The sequence below is a fragment of the Mauremys mutica genome, chromosome 7 (genome assembly GCF_020497125.1).
Source record: "Mauremys mutica isolate MM-2020 ecotype Southern chromosome 7, ASM2049712v1, whole genome shotgun sequence".
In the NCBI taxonomy this organism is placed as follows: Eukaryota; Metazoa; Chordata; order Testudines; family Geoemydidae; genus Mauremys; species Mauremys mutica.
Genome location: NC_059078.1, coordinates 24,044,494 through 24,064,441, shown reverse-complemented (window position 1 = coordinate 24,064,441; position 19,948 = coordinate 24,044,494). Strand labels below are relative to the sequence as shown.

General features: G+C 46.6%; 1 protein-coding gene across 1 annotated transcript in view; it reads left to right on the top strand.

Annotated features, from left to right (window-relative positions):
• The first annotated feature begins 1,827 nt into the window (after nt 1–1,827).
• Nucleotides 1,828–19,948, top strand: part of ABHD6 (abhydrolase domain containing 6, acylglycerol lipase) — a 59,665-nt gene continuing 41,544 nt past the window's right edge. The window contains exon 1 of the mRNA XM_045022854.1: nt 1,828–1,885. The gene's annotated coding sequence lies outside the window, so the exon portion shown is untranslated. The remainder of the gene's footprint in view (nt 1,886–19,948) is intronic.

Below are 19,948 nucleotides of genomic sequence, written 5' to 3'. Positions count from 1 at the left end.
CTGTGTACTAAATACTGCCAATATTACTAATTTATTTGAAGTAGTATCCACTGTGCACTAGGTGTATTCCAAACCCTGAAGAAGGAAATCACTGCCCCAGGGGGGTTCACAAGTTGAGGACAGAAAAGTAGACCGAAGTCAAGGGAACAGGAATAACAATAGACAAATTTGTAAACGTCAGCTTGTAGGCAGCCTGGGAGAAATGGATCTTTAAGAGGGACTTTTGTGAGGGCAAGGTAGGGGCCTTGTTGATGAACTCACAGCCTCACACCATGCAAAGGGGACTGCATGAAAGAGGGCATGGAGGTGGTTGTGTTAGAAGCTGGCAGATGGGTGGGCAAGGAAGGGAGCACTGGCAGAGTGCAGTGGAGGGGGGCAGCATTCTGTGCAGCCTTACAAGGGAGAACAAGTAGAGAGGGGCAGATTTCGGTAGGGCATTGAAGGTGGTGATAAGAATGACAAATTAGAAGAAATAGTGGATGGGCACCTCTGACTATGAGAGGTTCTGTGCAAGACCAAATGCCATTCCATTAGTGTATTTTTCTCTCTCCATCTCATTCTTCATTATCATAATTATGACAGTAAAGCAAGATTGGATGTTTTTCTAGAAGCTACACACTCAGGATTATTATGTTATAGAAATATTTCACCTGCACCTAAATAAAAGCAGAATCAAGGATTACACTTCGAGAAAGAAAGATGCACGGTTGGAGTAAATTGCAGGGAGATTTAAACATGTTTTTTCTGTGCGCTCAGATTCCTCAGCCTATAGCGCAAGCCTGGAGACATGACTAACTTGTTTGGAGGGTTGTTGCACTGGGTCAGCATTTTGCCAAAGTTATTAAGCACTGAGCACCTCCTGAGGATCATTAGGAAATGACCACTGGCAGACCCACTAAGGAATCAGGCCCAATCACTAACTGGAATTAGTGGTATGAGAGTGAGATTTTGAAGAGTAAACATGAAGGGAGAAGAACTGCTTAGTTTGGGAGAAGAATTGGGCTACAGGTATAACAACTGCACTCCTTTCCATCTGCCAAATGCTCCATCTGGTTCGCTGATATGCAGTGTATTACTAACTCTTGCTGTATTCAACTGGAATTATATAGAGCAGAGAAATTTTGATTAATAGATTTTTAAGGGCAGAATGGATCATTAGACCATTTAGTCTGACCTCCTGTATAACACAGGCCACAGGATTTCACCTAGTTACACTATACTTAGCCCAATAACTTGTATTTGGCTTATACTATCTTCCAGAAAGGCATCCAGTCTTTATGTGAAAACATCAGGAGATGGAGAATCCACCACTTCCTGGATAGTTTGTTCCAATGGTTAATCACCCTCACTGTTAAACCTTTGTGTCTTGTTGCCAATTTGCATTTGTCTTCCAGGCATTGTTTCTTGGTCTGCCTTTCTCCATTGGGTTAAAGAACTCTTTAGTACTTGACGTTTTCTCCCTGTGAAGGTGGTGATATATACCATGATCAAATCACCTCTTCATCTTCTTCCAAAAAACAACAAACCCCAGCCCAAAACATTTTGAAGCTGTATAATCCATTCTGCTATCTTGTGTGCATTGCTGATAATAAAGAGGAAGCAAACTGGTCAGTGGCTTCAGGAAGGGTAGGAGTTGATATAACAGGTGTGAACAGTTCTCTTCATGTGACTGGATGCCATCTGCCTGATTTTAAAGCAGAAGGAGGAAAGGGAGGCAGGCAGCCAAGTTGCAGAATGAGGGCTGCAAATGTCTTAGTACTTATCTGATGGATGCACTATGATCTTGGCAAGAGAATGGCATTTACAGGCAAAAACAGCCAAAGAAACCAGCAAAAATACTAACAAATGAAGTCAACTACTGGAAAAGACTTGCACAAACAAAAATGTAAGTACTGTAAACATAAATAACAAACTAAAATTAGCCCAAGAAAGAAGACAATGCTCAGCTTCTCATGAACAAATTACCAAATGTCTCAAGAGAGGACAATATGTTAAGCTAAAATGTCTGTGGGTGATTCAAATCTTTTTAAATAGGTACAGATGGGACTAGCATAAAATGCAGCATTTGTGGTTGAGTGACCCTGACTAGGTCTGAAGGAAAGAAAGAAATGAAAGGTTAGCTGGGAATCCAGATTTTGCCCACCATGCCCAGTGCAACATACTGTTGAAGTGGAAACAGTCTCTGTAAATTAACTTTCACTATAAATTAATTTACAACAATGATTTCTAATAGATATGCAGCAATGCTCCCCCTGCAGAGGCTACCTGCTAGTGTGATATTAATTAACAAACGTATTTTTAATAGGAAGAAAGAAACCATCATTGTCTGAAAATTCTGTTCTTGAGGTAACCCTGCCTTTTTATTAATGGAAGCAAAAGCATTTTTTAACTTATGTAGTTGGGGTGTATTTTTTTGTTGATGTTTAAACGGTGCAGCCCTGGTAAAAGGCAAAAGGTAATGATTTCCAAAAGTGACTTTATTTCTGGTGTAAAACTTGAAATATCTTAGAGGGGCCTGATTTTCAGAGGCTGGGTACTCAGCATTTTCTGAAAATCAGATGAGCACTCAAATCACTAACCACTCCTGGAAAAATCCTGGTCACAGAGCTGTACAAGATCCACCCTGCTGCTCCCTGCCACACACATACATGAAAAAAGGCAGTTTTGTTTGCTATGTATCTCAGAGAATCACCTCTCTAACCTCTCCCAAAATCCTTAGGCTTGGCCTGTGCATAGCAGGGAGATAACTGTGGTCAGAAGTTGGTTACTGTGAGCAAGAGTCTGGGGACAAGGGAGCAAAATGTTGCTTCATACCCCACCCAAAAAGGCTAAGGCTGGAGGTGCTTTTTAGACTGTTCAGCCCGCTCTGAGTACACCCGTACAATTGCCATGACCACGGCAGCTGCCCTAGAAGGGAACAGAGGTCTCAATTATAGTGTACATGTGGTACATTCTGCACTGCAGCCAGCCAGCGAACCCTCTCCCCTGCACTGCATTCTGGGGTGGTGGTCTTCAGAACAGGCCTGCTGGTCGACTAGTGTGAGGGAGGAAACCCTCTCTTGCTACAACTCTTGGGCTCCCAGCTCTTCTCTCCGTGAAGCTAGTGAGGGTTAGAGCTGAATTGGCCAGGGGCTAACAGGAATGGTCAGGGGAAAGGCGGAATGAGGAAGCACTGGGCCAACATTATCCACAAAAGAAAAGTGGGGAAGTGTGAAGCGATCTGGCTCCGAGCTACTTGGCTCCTTCTGCTTTCCTTTTGTCATTCTGTGTGTTCTATACACCCTGTAACAAGTGCTGACATTATTGTTGACCTATGGCCTAAGCGGTTAACCAAAAATGGGGCCTGGCAAGGTTGTTCCTGTTAGGTTAAGAAATGGGTGATAAGAGTCAGCTATGTTCTTGGTGTAATTTTACATATTTTAAAACAAAGTACACGAAGGTCGGTTGCCCTGACATTATAAAAACAAACAGCGGGCGGTTTCCTTGTTCAGACATCCCCAATTGGGCCACTCCCAGTGTGTTCTGTGCCCAAAGAAGCTCCGTCTTTCTGTTTCCTCTCAGGATAACACTCATTACTACTTTTCCTAGCCTTGTCTGCCTCCAACAATTATCCTACCTAGGGTGACCAGATGTCCCGATTTTTTAGGGACAGTCCCAATATTTGGGGCATTTTCTTATATAGGCACCTATTACCTCCCAGCCCCTGTCCTGATTTTTCACACTTGCTGTCTGATCACCCTAATCCTACGCCTGTTTGTGCAACCAGGAAAACCCCTCAGTCAGGAGAATTAGCTCTGACCTGTCCTGAGGCCTAGTGCCTTGGGCAGTAGCCTCACAGCCCACAGCTATTTTTACTACATAAAGGGGCAGGATTGCTCCTTCTGTAGAGCCTGAAAGTGTGTGGCGCACCCACAGATTTCATTAAAAGTCATTAGCATCTTCCAGCATAACATGCTATACCTTTGTGATTTCTCCCAGCAGCCTCTCCCTCAGAAAATAATACAAGAAGACACTTCTCAGCAATCCACAACAAAAATGTGATGTTAGCATGAGAGGCTGTTTTGGAGATATGAGGGGCCAAAAACAGGACATTTTTAAAAAAAAAGTCAACGACAAGGAAAACGTTTAAATGCCAAAAGTTTAAAACCTCTACTCATTTTTCCAACTTTTCCAGAAAAATGTCTACTTTTGGCTGAGATGTGGCATGTGAAATGTCAAGAATTGCTTTCCTTAGTGGAAAATTAGGGGTGGGGATTAAAAATTGGGTTTACAGAAGGAAGCTAATTTCAATCTTGACTAGGGCATGGCCATTTTCATGCTAGAATATAAAAAAGAGTTGGGGGAGGGGGAGAGAGAATGAATGAATGAATGAATGTCTGCTAGTATCCTGAGGCATAATGTTTAATCAGCATGAGTTTGGGATTGTGATATTGCTTACAAGTGGCAAAACCATGAACTTTCCAGGCTCTGCCATGCAGCAATAGTGCAATGATCCGACATGTATCATAAATGGAATATGCAAGTATCCTTATCTAGGCCTGAGCCTTGCTTATTCCTTGCATTAAATCCTTAAATCCTTGATCCTGGGAATGAACAGACCGCTGAAGGACAATTTTAAATAGTCTAAAAAAATTACCTCAAATAGCTTTTCTATACATAAAAATGTCATGCCATTAAAATTGGATATCTTGGGAACTTCTAGAGATGTTGTGCATACCCATTTAGCTAGAAATCTGCCCTTTCTGATGGTACAAAGCTTGCATGACTAGCCCCAAAGTGTTGAGATATTGGACTTTACATCTGGGACTTCTGCATTTCACTAGTGCCGACCATCTGAAGATCTCAGCATGGTTATAATGAGTTAAATCTTCATACAGCTTTGTGGTGATGGCAGTACCTCCCTTTACGGGCAGTGTAACTAGGAACTGAGAGATGTAGGTTGAGGTTAAGACCAAACATTTTCACCAGTGGTTACTTCTATTGGAAGTGCATCAGTTCTTGAGTGTCCATCTTAAGACACCTTGGGTTTGATTTTTAGAGTTGTTAAAGGCAATGGAAGGTGCAGGTACTCAGCACCCCGAAAAATCAGGCCCACTTTGGGTATCCAAAAAGTGAAGCACCCAAAAATTTGAGGTTATTTTTTCCTGAGAGCGATAACACAGAACAAATGTGATTTGTTGTCACATTGATATTGGTTGGCTTTCTATGGACTACTTACCTGTTACTTAAAGGTTTGGATATATCGAATGCTTTTACTTTATCCTGGTAGGGACAGGTGCAGGGGGGCACAATCAAAAGCACAGCTCTAGTTACTCAGTAAATTTAGCTAATTAAAAGCCAGACTGCAAAGGGAGACTATTGTGATGCAATATCTCTCTATACACTGTTTTTAGCCCTCATTCTAGTGCTCTTTCTGTGCATGGAAAAAGTCCTGGTATTTTAGCAGCAAAATGTATTACAAATTAATTTAAAAGTGGGAGAGTAGAGAATTAGCAAGGAGAGAGTTGCAAAGGTAGTATGTGACATGTTTTACTCAAGCCTGGTTTAGAATCACTGCTTTATCAGACTCGGTTCTCAGAATATTCCAGGCAGCAAAGGAACAGTCCTGGTCATATAAGACAGTCCACATTACTTGCGCATCAGTTTTGAAGAATCTGTTCCAGCTCTGAATCTTTAGTTCAAGGTGTGGGATAATCTTCATGAGTTGTTCCAAGTGGTAGCAGCATTAATAACCCACATGCCAAGCCTCCAACCCACTAGGGCACATAAACATCACCCACTGTTATTCCTGGAAATACCCTCCCTGAAACAGAGATCTGGAAAAATGGTGGATGTGCCAGCAGGTGAATATACCTGCAATTGAAAACAGCGTCTAACCACAGACTGGAAAAACTCCCTAGGCCCATGGCCTAAGGGTGACAAGTCTGAAGTTTAAAAAAAAAAAAAAAAAAAAAACAAACAAACAAAACCACCCTGGCTGATCCTGAGCTCACAAAACTGGACAGCTGGCAGTGTGTACTGAACATGCTTGCACATTTCCTAGGACAGCTGCTCATAAAAGTGGTGAGTCTGGAAAAAATTGGATAGGTGGCAACTATATGTATGCCCTTGATGATCTAGTCCAACCAAACTGTGTTCAGCACAGGTCCTGAGGGGACCTAGCTGGCTTTAGTCATATTTGTAACTCCTTGATTCTGAGGTCATCTGGGGGATGGTTTGACCCCTGAGGTAATTTAGAGTAGTCTCAGGGCTGCTCCAACATATACTTAGATGCCTATGACCCCTAAGAGCCATTCATAGAAACTGGGAATAGCCAGAGACCACAGGCTGTCTGGCCACAGCCCCTGCATTGGCCTCTGGGAGTGAGGATGGCACAGTGTGAATCTTGCGGCGTTCCTAGGCCCTCTGTGCCCAGCCCTCTGGGCCCTGCCCTCATGTTTTTGCTGCAGGACATGTTTTGGCTCCCAGCCTGTAGAGATATCTGAATTTTTTTCAAATCACTTTGGGCCAGTTTTGCTGCACCTACAGGCACAGTAGATGATGCTAGATGAGTGAATATTGTGTCTGCCTCAAGAATAGCTGACAGGTGAAAATGTCTGCTTCCTTCTCTGTCCACCTGAGACAGCCCCTTCAGAAATGTTCTGAAACATGACCATTCATCAGAGCCAAGTTCTCTCTCTCAGGTTCATAGAGCACATCTTCACTTGGCTGAGCTGGCACTGAGAAGTAAATGAATAGAATGAGCCCCTTGTTTAAAAAAAAAATCTGGCTAAAAGTTCACAGTAAATGAGAGAGAATTATCCACCATCCAAACTTTATGTAATGGTTGTTACTGAAGATCCTTTATTGAGGCTTTACACATGGCTGGTCCTAACAAGGGACAACAGTAACTGTAATGTGTTGCTGACCTTTAAAGAAACAGTAACCTTCAATTCTGTAATGTCTTCTCTTGCTTTTGTAGGAGGTTCCTTTTGCCACTTTTTGAGAATTCATTATTTTTCTTCAGTTTGCATTTTTCAGGCCTCCTTTAGGCAGAGATGACGCATAACTGTTGATAATGGGAGTCATAATTTAAAGCAGTGGTGCTCAAACATTTCTTTTCCGTGGACCACTTGAAAATTGCAGAGGGTTTCGGTGGACCACTAAACGATCTTTCCAAATATTGTTTGTACCATTAGCCAACTATTGTAAAGTGCTTTGGATAAAGCGCTACATTAAAAAAATTAATAATTAAGGTTATTTTGTTCTACAAATAAAAGTACACAACTCATACTTTAACATCAGTAGTCTTACCTTTCTAATGTGATGGATGTGCCCTCTCTCCCCAGCTGTGGCAGCCCCCGAGCTGGGGCTGGGAAGGAGTGGGGGTCTCTCCCCCGCCACAGCAGCCACAGAGCTGTCTCTCCCCAGCAGCCGCAACTCTGGAGCTGGGGAAAGTCACCTCTTTTTCTGGCCACTGCAGCCCTGCACATCCCAAATTCCCCCCACCCCTCTTCTCACCTCACTGCCCCCTCCCACCTACCCCCTATTCCCCCCCAAGGCCAGCACCTCACCTTACATGTGCGTCTTCTCCAGGGTCCAGGCACCTAATTTGTGAAGCCACGCCTGCGCAGGTCCACTAATTAGGTGGGTGGCCCTTCATTCTCTTGTGTGCAGCAGCCCAGGCGTGCACCTTAAAGGGAACTATCCTTGGGCCACCTGAATGGAGCTTGCGGATCACTGTTTGAGAACCTCTGATTTAAAGGATCTGGTAGTGTGTAGGGCAGGGCATATAAATCCTGGCAGAAATCTGAGGGGCCACAGGACCCTGCATCCCCTCCTCCCCCATGCGTCACCTCTGCGTTGTGGTAAATGATAATTTTGTCACACCTCCCTCTGTATTACCCATTTCTAACTATTTAAACTATGGGTAAACTTCTCCTCAGTTTCTCTGTTACCTTCTGAACCAGGTAAAGTTGGAAGTGTAATACTGCTATTAAACTGCTGTAGACAATAATCTTTTACCAACCACTTACAAGTGTAATTGGTGACTATAAATCTTACCAGAGGGGAGGAAAACTCAAAGACGTAACAACCACATCATTTTTTTTTTGGTTTGTTGGCCCCTTTGTTTACAGTGCAGATGCATGGGCTCGGTGCATATGTTGTTGATACCACACATGATGTACTGACCTGATTTTAGGACTCACTAGTGCCACATTGCAGTGCCTTATTTATTCGGGATTTCTGGTTTTCCCAAGCCTCTCCCTGTGAGGTAGCTTGTATATGTTAATGAATTTGGTCTGGCATATATTTCTTTGGCACAAATATGCACTTTCAAACACCGGTGAAAGCAACAGAAACGATGACGCTGAATCGGAGAAGGTGGGGGAAAGACTGTCCCTAAGCAGGGCTGGGGAGCCGGGGCTCGGGATCCTGTCCCAGGCAGGTGAATAGATTGTGGGAAAGAGCCTGCTCCTGAGCAAGGGCTTATTGGTTTGGGCGTGGCGGCTGCTGGGCACCCAAGCTGCTTTCCGAGAGCTCACTACAGGGGGACACTTAGGTACGTCACTGCTGCAAAGAAAAACCTGCGGCGCCGGTCTCAGAGACTGAGTCAAATGACTTGGGCTCTTGGGGCTCGGGCTGCAGAAACAAATACAGCAGTGCAGACATTTGGGCTTGGACTGAAGCCTGAGCTCTGAAACCCGGCAATGTGGGAGGGTCTCGGAGCTCTGGCTCCAGCCCGAGCAGGAATGTCTACACTGCTATTTTTAGCCCCGCAGCCCAGGCATGAGGCAATGGACCCAGGCTCTGAGACTTGTTGCTCTGGGTTTTTCTTTGCAGTGTCGATATACCCTACGGCTGCCTCACTGGGGCTTTAACCTCCACCAGTTGGCTGTAGGGGACCCTAGCAAACACAAGCTGATGCTGGAGCTTGTTCTGGTGGTAGGGTGTTAGTCTTTCCTGGTGAAAAGACTCAGCTAAATCCCAGGGGGCTCCTGTACAGTCACTCCCTCTCCTCACTCTCGGGGAGAGGAGATGAACCTCAGAGTTGGGGACTCGGTCTGTCCCCTGTGCTCAGGGCTGCCCACACTTTGGCTGGGCCAATCCCTAACCATAGGGACAGTGGAAGACTGGCTGATTGTTTAGGGAGACAGGTGTTCCAGAGCTGCCTCCCTCTCAGCAGGCAGAAATTCGAATCACTTCCTTTCAGCCGCAGTGATATGCTGCTATGCCGGGCTTTGCGAAGGGATTGCACTGCTAACAAAGGTCACGCAGCTGATTCTGCAGAAAAACAGACTGATACCATCTCTGCCCTTGCTTGCTGCGGAAGAAGTTTGCAGGAAAAATACTAGAGAGCAGTAGACCTTCGCCTCTTATAAAGCGTAAGCTAATGTGAGCAAAGGAACAATTGTTCTTGGATTGCGAGTATAGCTTTGCGGGTAGCTCTCACCTCTGCGCCAGAAAGTCAATGCTCAGAGAGCAGATTGCAGGCTGGATCTGAATTTACAGTAGAACCTCAGAATTATGAACACCAGAGTTACGAACTGATCGGTCACCACACCCCCTCCCTCTGGAACCGGAAGTACTCGATCAGGCAGTAACAGAGACCAAAGAAAAGCAAATACTGTACTGTGTTAAATGTAAACTACTAAAAAAAAAAAGGGAAAGTTTTAAAAAAATTAATGGTAAGACGACTTTCTGTGCTTGTTTCATTTAAATTAAGATGGTTAAAAGCAGCATTTTTCTTCTGCATAATGAAGTTTCAAAGCTGTATTCATTCAATGTTCAACTGTAAACTTGTGAAAGAACCATAACGTTTTGTTCAGAGTTACGAACATTTCACAGTTAGGAATAACTTCCAATCCTGAGCAAGGTGTTCGTAGCTCTGAGGTTCTATGGTATAAGCAATCCTAACAGTGAGGAAGATTCATTTTGTGAGTGGGGCTGTATTGCAACCACACTCACAACGCCAAACCTTTGTTTTTACACCTTACTGTCACTTGTCAGGGCCCCTAAAGCAGCCCACTGGGTCATTGTTAAAGCCCTCTGAACACTAAATTTGACAAGTTACTAGTAGGATTCTAGCCCAAATGCTCAAACATGGTGGTTGCTAACATGGGCGCCAACTTATATGGGCTCTTGGAGCTAAAGCCCCAGGAATATTCATAATCAGGGGCTCTGCTCCACCAATATTTGGAGCTAGATTTTTTCCCCCTCCCCGGAGCTTCCCTGCCTGAATGTAAAGAGAGCGCACAGCGCGTCTCTCTCTCCTTTGCTGCTGCTGCCGTAGCCTAAGGGCTGCAACATTAGCATAAGAGGAATGCTAACTACTGCTGAAGCACTCAGGAGGGGGAGGGGAGTGGAGGGGGCCTCCCCTCTCCTGCCCCTACCTGGAGGAGACACAAACGGGCCAGGAGACAGACATCATTCACCTTAGCAGCTGCTGGGGCTTCCGTGAGTGTTTGACCCTATGATTCCCCCCTTGCCCCAGCCCCAGTCCCAGCCCCTACTCCTACCCCCAGTGAGGCACAGCAGGCTGCACAGGGGAGGCAGGAAGCCACATGTGAAGGCAATGCCCCCTCCCCCAGCACCCACCAACCCACCCGCCACAGGAGGGATGGGAGAGGGAGGCTTCCTAGACCTGAGCAGCTGGGGCTTGGGTGAATTTTATGACACCCTGCTCCCCCGTCCCATAGCCAGCCACCACCCTGCCTACCCCACTTCTGCCCCATGCTGGGCAAGGGGCAGCCCCATCCACAGTGAAGTTATGGTGAGGGGCAGCAACATGGAAGGCCACCTGTGCCCCCCACAGTACCCATCATAGGGGAGGGGAGTGAGCTTTCTGGACCTGAGAGGGGCCCTAGGAGCATATGCAGAGTGTGTGCGCCGTGGGGGGCAGGAGGGGTCCCTCCCCTGGAGCTTGCTGCTGCCAGTGGTGGTGATGGGGAGTCCTCTCTGGCCCTAGCCCTGGGGCAGCCTGTCTGCACCCCAAGTTCCTCATCCTCAGCCCTGCCTCACCCCAAAGCCTGCACCCCCAGCACCGAGCACCCTCCTGCACTGTGAACCCCTCATCCCCAGCCCCACCCCAGAACCCTCACCTGAGGGGAAAAACATGCAACTTAAATTTGGTGGTCAGTTTGGAGTATCATTGTATTTAGCACAATATTTGATTATTTTACACCCTTCAAAGTATGTAACTGGTCGTATACAGGTGTTTTCTCTGAATACTGTCTGTGTGCCTCAGTTTCCCCAATGCATTTCTTAAGGCTCTAGATGGTGGGATAAGGGGGTGTGATTGTTGTAAAGCCCTAGAGGGCCAGTGTGATGCTGTCTGCACAGAGAATGGCCGACACCCTGTCTCCAGGCAACTGATGGCCTGGGCCACTCTCCTGCAAGGTGCCAACTGAAGGTGTTTGGAGTATCATTGTATTTAGCACAATATTTGATTATTTTACACCCTTCAAAGTATGTAACTGGTCGTATACAGGTGTTTTCTCTGAATACTGTCTGTGTGCCTCAGTTTCCCCAATGCATTTCTTAAGGCTCTAGATGGTGGGATAAGGGGATGTGATTGTTGTAAAGCCCTAGAGGGCCAGTGTGATGCCGTCTGCACAGAGAATGGCTGCAACCCTGCCTCCAGGCAACTGATGGCCTGGGCCACTCTCCTGCAAGGTGCCAACTGAAGGTGTTGGAGAACAAAGAGATCAGGTGGCCTCCTAATGCTTGGAAAAGAGACAAAGGCCAGAGGAGGGAGTGTCAGTGCCTGTGCGGACTTCTGAGAAGTGCACGATGTGGAAGGGGATGCTGGGATGCTTTGGAACTACTCCATACAAAGCCAGTCAGGACTCTGGGGGAGCCTCCTCTCTGAGCATACTGTCTCCAGGGCAAGAAGCTTACACCTTCCTGGGTCTGACCTCGGAGCATTCAGCATGCCCTTCCACACTGTGCACTTTCCGCAGCGAGTCTGCCCAGGCAGGTCCTGGGGCAACCAGAGGTCCCTGCACCCCAACTCCGCAGTCAGATGTGACTCTCAGCCAGACAGTAAAACAGAAGGTTTATTAGATGACAGGGATATAGTCTAAAACAGAGCTTGTAAGTACAGAAAACAGGACCCCTCAGTCAGGTCCATCTTGGGGGCGGGGGAGCCCAGACCCAAGTTCTGGACCTCTCCCGATTTCCCCAGCCAGCTCCAAACTGACACTCCCTCATCTGGTCTTTGTGTCTCTTCCGGACAAGGAGGCCACCTGATCTCTTTGTCCCCAACACCGTCAGTTGGCACTTTGCAGAGGAAACTGAGGCACCCACACAGTATTCAGAGAAAACATTAAGAACATTCCCACTTTGTCACAACAGGTGCAACAAAATTTAATACCGTATATTAGGTATTAATAGGCAAGTGCTGCTTCTGACTTTCCACTTTTAATTGACCCTTGTAATCTTGTGGTGCTGACGCATTGTAGCTTCATTTTATATCAGCTTACAGGGTGAGAGCGGGGGGGAGGGGGGGGACCACCATTTTGGGCCCCACCAAAAATTATACGAACCTGCCGCCTATGGTTGCTAATCGCTTCCCTGATCATATTGGACATCTGCAGGAGTCTTATAACATGCTACAGCATCTACATTAGACAAGGAAAGCATACCTGAATTCTGAGGACAGTTCTTAACCACATTGTGCTTACACACTATCTTAATGAGAATATGGAGTAACATACATTGGGATTAGTGGCGCTTTCTCCATGCCCTCTTACAGAAAGTTTTTCCTCTCTGCTTTTTAGCTGCATGATGGAGGGAGAATCATAGAATATTAGGGTTGGAAGGGATCTCAGGAGGTCATCTAGTCCAACCCCCTGCTCAAAGCAGGACCAATCCCCAGACAGATTTTTTTGCCCCAGTTCCCCAAATGGCCCCCTCAAGGATTGAGCTCACAATCCTGGGTTTAGCAGGCCAATGCTCAAACCACTGAGCTATCCCTCCCTCCGATAAAGATAAAGCATTAACTCTAATGGGCTGACAAATGATGGAATCATTACATTTGAAATTGGTCTATATAACTAGCAGAGATTATTTTCCATTCCATACTGAATGTGGCAATCTAAACAGGACAGATTTGTGCCCTATGCCCCTTCCACGGCAAAGCCAACGCAGTTCAATTCTTTTTTTCTTTTTCTTTTTTCTTTTTTAATGGCTAAACAATTTACAAAGCAAAGGGTAGAATCTGATTGAGTGAATTGCTCTATGTATAATTGGCTACAACACCTACACACACCATACATGACAGCTTGCTCTACAATAGAAGCACTCAAGACAAGTCTTAAACATTACTAACAAAGTTCAGCTACTGGGGAAGTCAATAGGTGGACACAAAGCATTCCCGGAAGTTTATTCAGTCTACCAAATTGGAACATATTAACTTAGTGCATTTACAGTTCTCTCTCTTCTCATCTTAAATGGAAACTTACACATTCAGAGGGTTCATGTCCCATAATTGCAAAATACTATAGAAGTTTTTATTTAGTGAAGATCTAGTGTCCTTAAACAGAGAGAAAGCACAACTTTAATCTTTCATACCTAAACAGCATTGAATATATTCAGAAAGCATTTTCATATTGCAAAGAAGGTTTTATATGAATTAAGCTCACTCGCTCATTTTCCTGGAAATACTGGACAGCCATTTCTGACTTTGTATATTGAAATTGTGTAGTGTATCAGAGGGGTAGCCGTGCTAGTCTGGATCTGTAAAAAGCAACAAAGAGTCCTGTGGCACCTTAAAGACTAATTGATGTATTGGAGCATAAGCTTTCATGGGTGAATACCCACTTCATCAGATGCATGGGATGAAGTGTAAATTGTGTAGTTACTCTGATTAAAAAACATCATAAATGTTCATAAAGGGTCATAAATAAATCATTGACTTCCATGTTCACTGAGGTGGGGGTATTATGTTGCAGTTAACATTCAGCACAAATTCGGACACTAAAGTATTGTGGAACTTGTGGCTTAGGGAGCTTTTAGCTGGCAGTTTGCCTACAGAACAAACTAATTCATATGGAGTGAAATGTCAGAGTCTTCGTCTTCAGCAGAGGTGGATGCTCCATATACTGAGTAATAGTAAAGAGCAATGGCGTAATATATACAATGAAGGGGCAAATGGAGTTGTTTATCCATCTATTTACAAGAGAATCACCAGCAGATGACTACTGCAGACTGATCTTTAATTTTAGTTTGCCATATTGTATGGACCGTAGATGGTAGCCATCATTTTACTGTTATAAACAGGCTTCCTAGATCTTCCCTAAGTCATAAGGACAGCTTATCCCTGATGTCCCTTAGCAAATATGGTTAAAAATTACTCTCAGTCCGAGAAGCTTTCCTGGGCTGGTTGTGATGAAAGATTCTCCTTCTGTTGAAATATTCTGAACTGATCATAGGGCATAGCCAGGAATTTAACTGAAGCTATGAGACAGTTAATACAGGATTGTATCTGCTTCATTGTTGCTAGGATACAAACAGGCAATTTGAATTTACCAGAAATATATCTTCACATAACAGAGGAATATTCTTTTCTTTAGACTGGTGGATGGGTTAACCATGTCCACAAAGGCCATAGAAACAACTAAAACTCTCAGTGCCCAAACTGCTCCCCCCATCTATAGGCAAAGGATGGTCCAGGTGATAGCATGCTAGCCTGCGATTCTGGAGACCTTGGTTCAGCTTCTTGCTCTGCCGCAGCTTCTGGGGAGTCCTTGAGCAAGTCACTTAGCTTCTCTGTGCCTGGGTTCCCCACCGGTACAATGGGGGTAAATAGCACAGCTCTATCTCAGAGAGGTGTTGTGAAGAGAAATACACTGAAGATTGTGAGATGCTTAGATAGGATAGTAAAGGGGGGCATGCCTGTACCTCATAGATATATGGTCTGGAACTGCCTCCCAATCAAGATACTTCCAAAGCTTTAAATCCTACAAAACACAAACAAACTAGGTATGAGGGTGGAAAAAAATCCAGATGAGCACATTCCTCTGTTATGAGAAGTCACTTGCGGTGAGTTATAAAGAGGTTGGAGGATATGGGGGCAGATGGGGAAAGAGCAGAATGAATTGAGACAGATCAAGGAAGAATGACAGACTGAAAGATCTGGTGATCAAAGGCAGTGTCTGGTGAAGATGCTGTATCTACCTTGTCACATGCAGAGATTGTCAGGTAGCTGCTCTCAGCAGATGTGCCACCATCTTGCTATCCCTCCTCTGATACAAAGAGTTGACTCCAGGGATAGACCACCCTCTCCACCCCTGGACTGAGCTGCAAGGGAAGATAAATGCAGGACTGCCACCAGCTTTTTTGCTGCCCTAGGCAGCGGAACGTCCCACCCCCGAAATGCTGCCCCCAACAGAGGCGGCAGAAGGTCCCGCCCCTGAAATGCTGCTGACGACCGGGGTGGCCGAAGATCTGGTCGCCGCCCCACAAATGTTAGTGCTCTAGGCGACCGCCTAGGTCGCCTAATGGGTTGCACCGGCCCTGGATAAATGACATTTCTATAGCTCCTTCTTGACTCCAACCATTACCCTTCTCTGCCTTTTCTCCTCTTTCTCCTTCTCCCACTATCAACACCTTCTCTTTCTTCCCCCGTTTAGTATTCCCACCAGCTCTATCTTCTCCTGTTGCTCTTCCCTCTCTCAAATCCAAACCCCACCTCTGCTTCCTTTTTCTCTCTGGTGATGGCTGCCCCAACCCTGGCCCTGCCTTAGTCCTCACCCTTTTCTCCCATACCTTTCCCCAGCATCACCAGGGTACCTCTGGGTCCTTCCTCCTCTAACCTCATACCTGTCCCCACCCTCACCCTCTCCCTCTCCTCTCCTCCTGTTTACTTTGGAATGCTCAGAACTCCTCTTCATCTCCCACTCTCTCCACCTCCTGGCTCTCCCAGAGACCTTCCTCCTCCCCCTTTTCCTCTTCCTTTGAACAATACTCCATCTCGTCTCCCCCATCCGTATCACTGTGATCTGTTGCTCAGCTGGCTTCCCCCTTCACTATTCATATTCTCCTCTGACTTCAACTCTGGCTCTTCCTAGCATCACAGCCCCCCCCCCCCAGCAATTTCAGTTTCCATAGTAATGCCCCAATCTGGTTCTCAGCCGCTCTCTGCCTTGTATAAGTGTTGCCTCTGCATGTGATCTCTGGAGTGCTGTGGTACCAGGCTTTGTCCTGAAAGAGTCTTTGGTGGTGCCAGGTGCACTATGCTCAAGCAAGTGCTGCAACTGTAAAGGCCTAAAGGCTCCAGCACCTAGTGCATCTCAAATAGCACTCTGCCAGCTGCCTTCAATGTCACACTCCTCTCAGCTCCCTGCCTCACTCCCCCAGTGTATTTTAGCTTACATTGATTAGGACTCTCCAAAATGAACCACTCAAATGAAAATAAGTGTCCACACAGGGTCCGCACTGGTTTAACTATAGCACTATATTTAAAAAAAAAATTTAAATTAAACTAGCACAACTTTGTCATGTGGAGAAGTCCCTGAAGTTTAACTAGATTTTTACCCACAATGACACAGTAAGGGTTGAAGTATCTTAATAATCCCTTATCTTCTTTAAACTAAATCTTTTAGGAGGGACTTTATCACAAGACTTTTGATGTTCCAAGTAAACCTACAACCCCTAGATATCCCTTATCTGTAAGGCTAAGTTTTTGTTACAGACATTTTTAGTAAAAAATCAGGGGCACATCATGGGCAATAGACAAAAATTCATGGCAGCCCGTGACCTGTCTCTGACTTTTACTAAAAAATATCCCTGACAAAAGGGGTAGCTGGGTTCAGCACCCACTCTGGCTGGGGCTTCTGGGTCCTCTACCACTGTGGTGTGTGGGAGCTCCAGGGTCCCCCTGCCTGCAGGACTGAGCTGTTATGGGGTCTCCGTGCCCCTGGGGAAGCTGGGAGCTGCAGGATCCCCCAGCTGCTGGCTGTGGCTGGGCAGCTGTAGGGTCTCCATTGCCTGCTGTGGCTGGGCAGCTGCAGGGAGTCTTCCTGCCAGGGCTGGACAGCTGCGGGGTCTGCCACTCCCCACAGCAGCTGGACAGCTGCAGCGTCCTCACACCAGGGCGGGGAGCTCCAGCCCTGGGGCAGAAAATGTCATGGAAGTCATGGAGAGTGGGTTCAAGTTCCCTGGTCTGCATTTCCCAAGATCTCCATTGGCTCCTTTTTAAGATAATAGGTACCACATTAGCAACTTTCCAATCAGGAGGAACAATTCTTGTTTTTAAGGTAACTTAGGGCTTGGCTACACTTACAAGTTGCAGCGCTGGTGGAGGCTTTCCAGCGCTGCAACAACACCCCGTCCACACTTGCAGGGCACAACCAGCGCTGCAACTCCCTGGTTGCAGCGCTGGCTGAAAACCCATCCCGGCAGGGGTATAAGGAGTGCAGCGCTGGTGATCCAGCGCTGCCCAGCAGGTGTGGACACTCACCAGCGCTTTACCTGTCCTCCAGGGAATAAGGAGGTATCCCAGAATTCCTGTTCAGCCACTCTGCACATCAGTTTGCACTCTACTGCTCTTGGCTCAGGTGACCCGCCCTGTAAATGCCCCGGGAAATTTAAAAATCTCCTTCCTGTTTGCTGCAGCCAGGTGTGGAGTGCAATCAGTTTTAATCAGTTACAGGTGACCATGCCTCCACGCGGCAAACGAGCCCCAGCATGGAGCACTGGTGAATTGCAGGACCTCATCAGTGTTTGGGGTGAGGCATCTGTTCAGGCACAGCTGCGCTCCGGCCGTAGGAATTACGATATCTTTGAGCAGATATCAAGGGCCATGCTGGATCGGGGCCATGATCGGGACGCAGTACAATGCAGGGTGAAAATTAAAGAGCTGCGGAGTGCCTATTACAAAGCCCGAGAGGGGAATCGACGATCCGGAGCTGCTCCCACGACCTGCCGTTTTTACAGGGAGATGGATGAGATACTTGGGGGTGACCCCACTGCCAATCCCAGGATAACGATGGACACTTCTGAGCAGGCTGGGGGACAGGAGGAGGAGGCGGAGGAGGCGGCGGAGGCGGAGGCGTGGGGGGGGGAGGAAACCGCGAGTGAAGCTCCTGGCATGGGGGAAGAAACCGCAGATTCCCTGGAGGCATGCAGCCAGGAGCTCTTCTCAAGCCAGGAGGAAAGCACCCAATCGCAGCAGCCAGCAGTTGCAGAAGGACAAGCAGAGGAGCGTGTTACCGGTAAGCGGCTTTTATTTTCTGGGTGAAATGTTTCTGGAGAGGAGGGGGGGTTATGGATGCATGCATGCCAGCCTCTAGATGTGGAATAGCCCGTTGATGTGGTCTATCACGTCGCGGTAATCTGCCTCAGTTATCTCAGCAAAAGCTTCATCCAGAGCGTGGGCAATATGCCTGCGCAGGTTTATAGGCAGAGCCACTGTGTCCCTTGTCCCAGTGACGGTGACGCGTCCACGCCACTCTTCTGCCAGTGGTGGGGGGACCATTTCTGAACACAGGCAAGCCGCATAGGGTCCCGGGCGGAATCCACATTGCTCTAAAAGAGCCCCCCGCTGTTCCCTAGTGACTCGCAGTAGGGAAACATCTTCCAGGATTAAGTCCTGTGAAAAATGTTGGGAGACTCTTTAGTGAAGAGATAGGGAGATAAGATCACCCCTGCATCTGCATTTCACTCAACCCCTCTAGCACTCCAGATTACCCGAAGCAACCAGCTCCCCTCTTACACCCAAGCCCCACTTCTCCCCATATAAGCACTGCTCACTCACCATGTCGTGGCTTCTGTAGTGTTATGCGTGTGGGTAAAAGAATGCTTAAATAAGAACTCACTCCCTCAGTGTAACAATTCATGTCTGGAGATAGTGGATACAATGCTGCCCGTGTTAAATGTTGTCATTTCTGTTTCTACAGTGACCTTGACTACTGGACTGCCCAGATGTTCAACATCACAGAGGCTTCAAAATTTGAGAAAAAATCCCCGAAAGAGCAAAGAAGACATGCTGAAAACTGTTCTTAATCAGTCTGCTCGAGAGAGTAAGGACTTGAAGGATTGGCGAGAGAAAGAAAGCAGGACACGCAAGAGAAATGCAGTGGCCAAGAGGAAAACCACGGAGCGGCTGCTAAGCATCCTGGAGCGCCAAGCGGAGTCTATAGAGTCACTCGTTGCCATGCAAGCAGAGCACTACCGTGCTACTCCCCCACCCGCCCCGTCCTTTGTGCCTTGTGCCCCAATGTCAGCTCAAACCACCTTTCCCCAGCATCCAGGTTCTTACCACCACCAGCTGCCTCCAACACCTGTATGTTCCCCAACCAGCCCTGATACCTACCACCACCCTTACCCTCTGCATTCAACCCCCATCACCATGCAGTATATGAACCCTGAAGTGCAGGATTCATTAAACAGCAATCCAGACAGGGCATATGCAAACTTGTGACTGTACAGTTCACCAACCCACACCCCTGCCCTCTTGGGTTCATGAAATGTTGTGTGTCTGTCTGTCTGTCAAGGAAGTTTTTTTCTTTTCAATAAAACAATTCTTGGCTTTGAAAACAGTCTTTATTATAGCAGATAGTGAAAGATACCTTAGCCCAGTAAAGAAAGAGGCACTACAAATCATATTATTATTATGGATAATAGAATAACAGTGTAAGCAGTGCAATTCACTCCCATGCAAGGCAGCAAACATTATTGTTGGCTTTCAGCCTCAAATTCTTCCCTCAAGGCATCCCTAATCCTTGTAGCCCTGTGCTGGGCCTCTCTATTAGCCCTGCTCTCTGGCTGTGCATATTCAGCCTCCAGGACTTGAACCTCGGTGGTCCATGCCTCACTGAATGTTTCACCCTTCCCTTCACAAATATTATGGAGGGTACAGCAAGCGCATATAACCGCGGGGATGCTGCTTTCCCCCAAGTCTAGCTTCCCATACAAGCAACGCCAGCGGGCTTTTAAACGCCCAAAAGCACACTCCACAGTCATT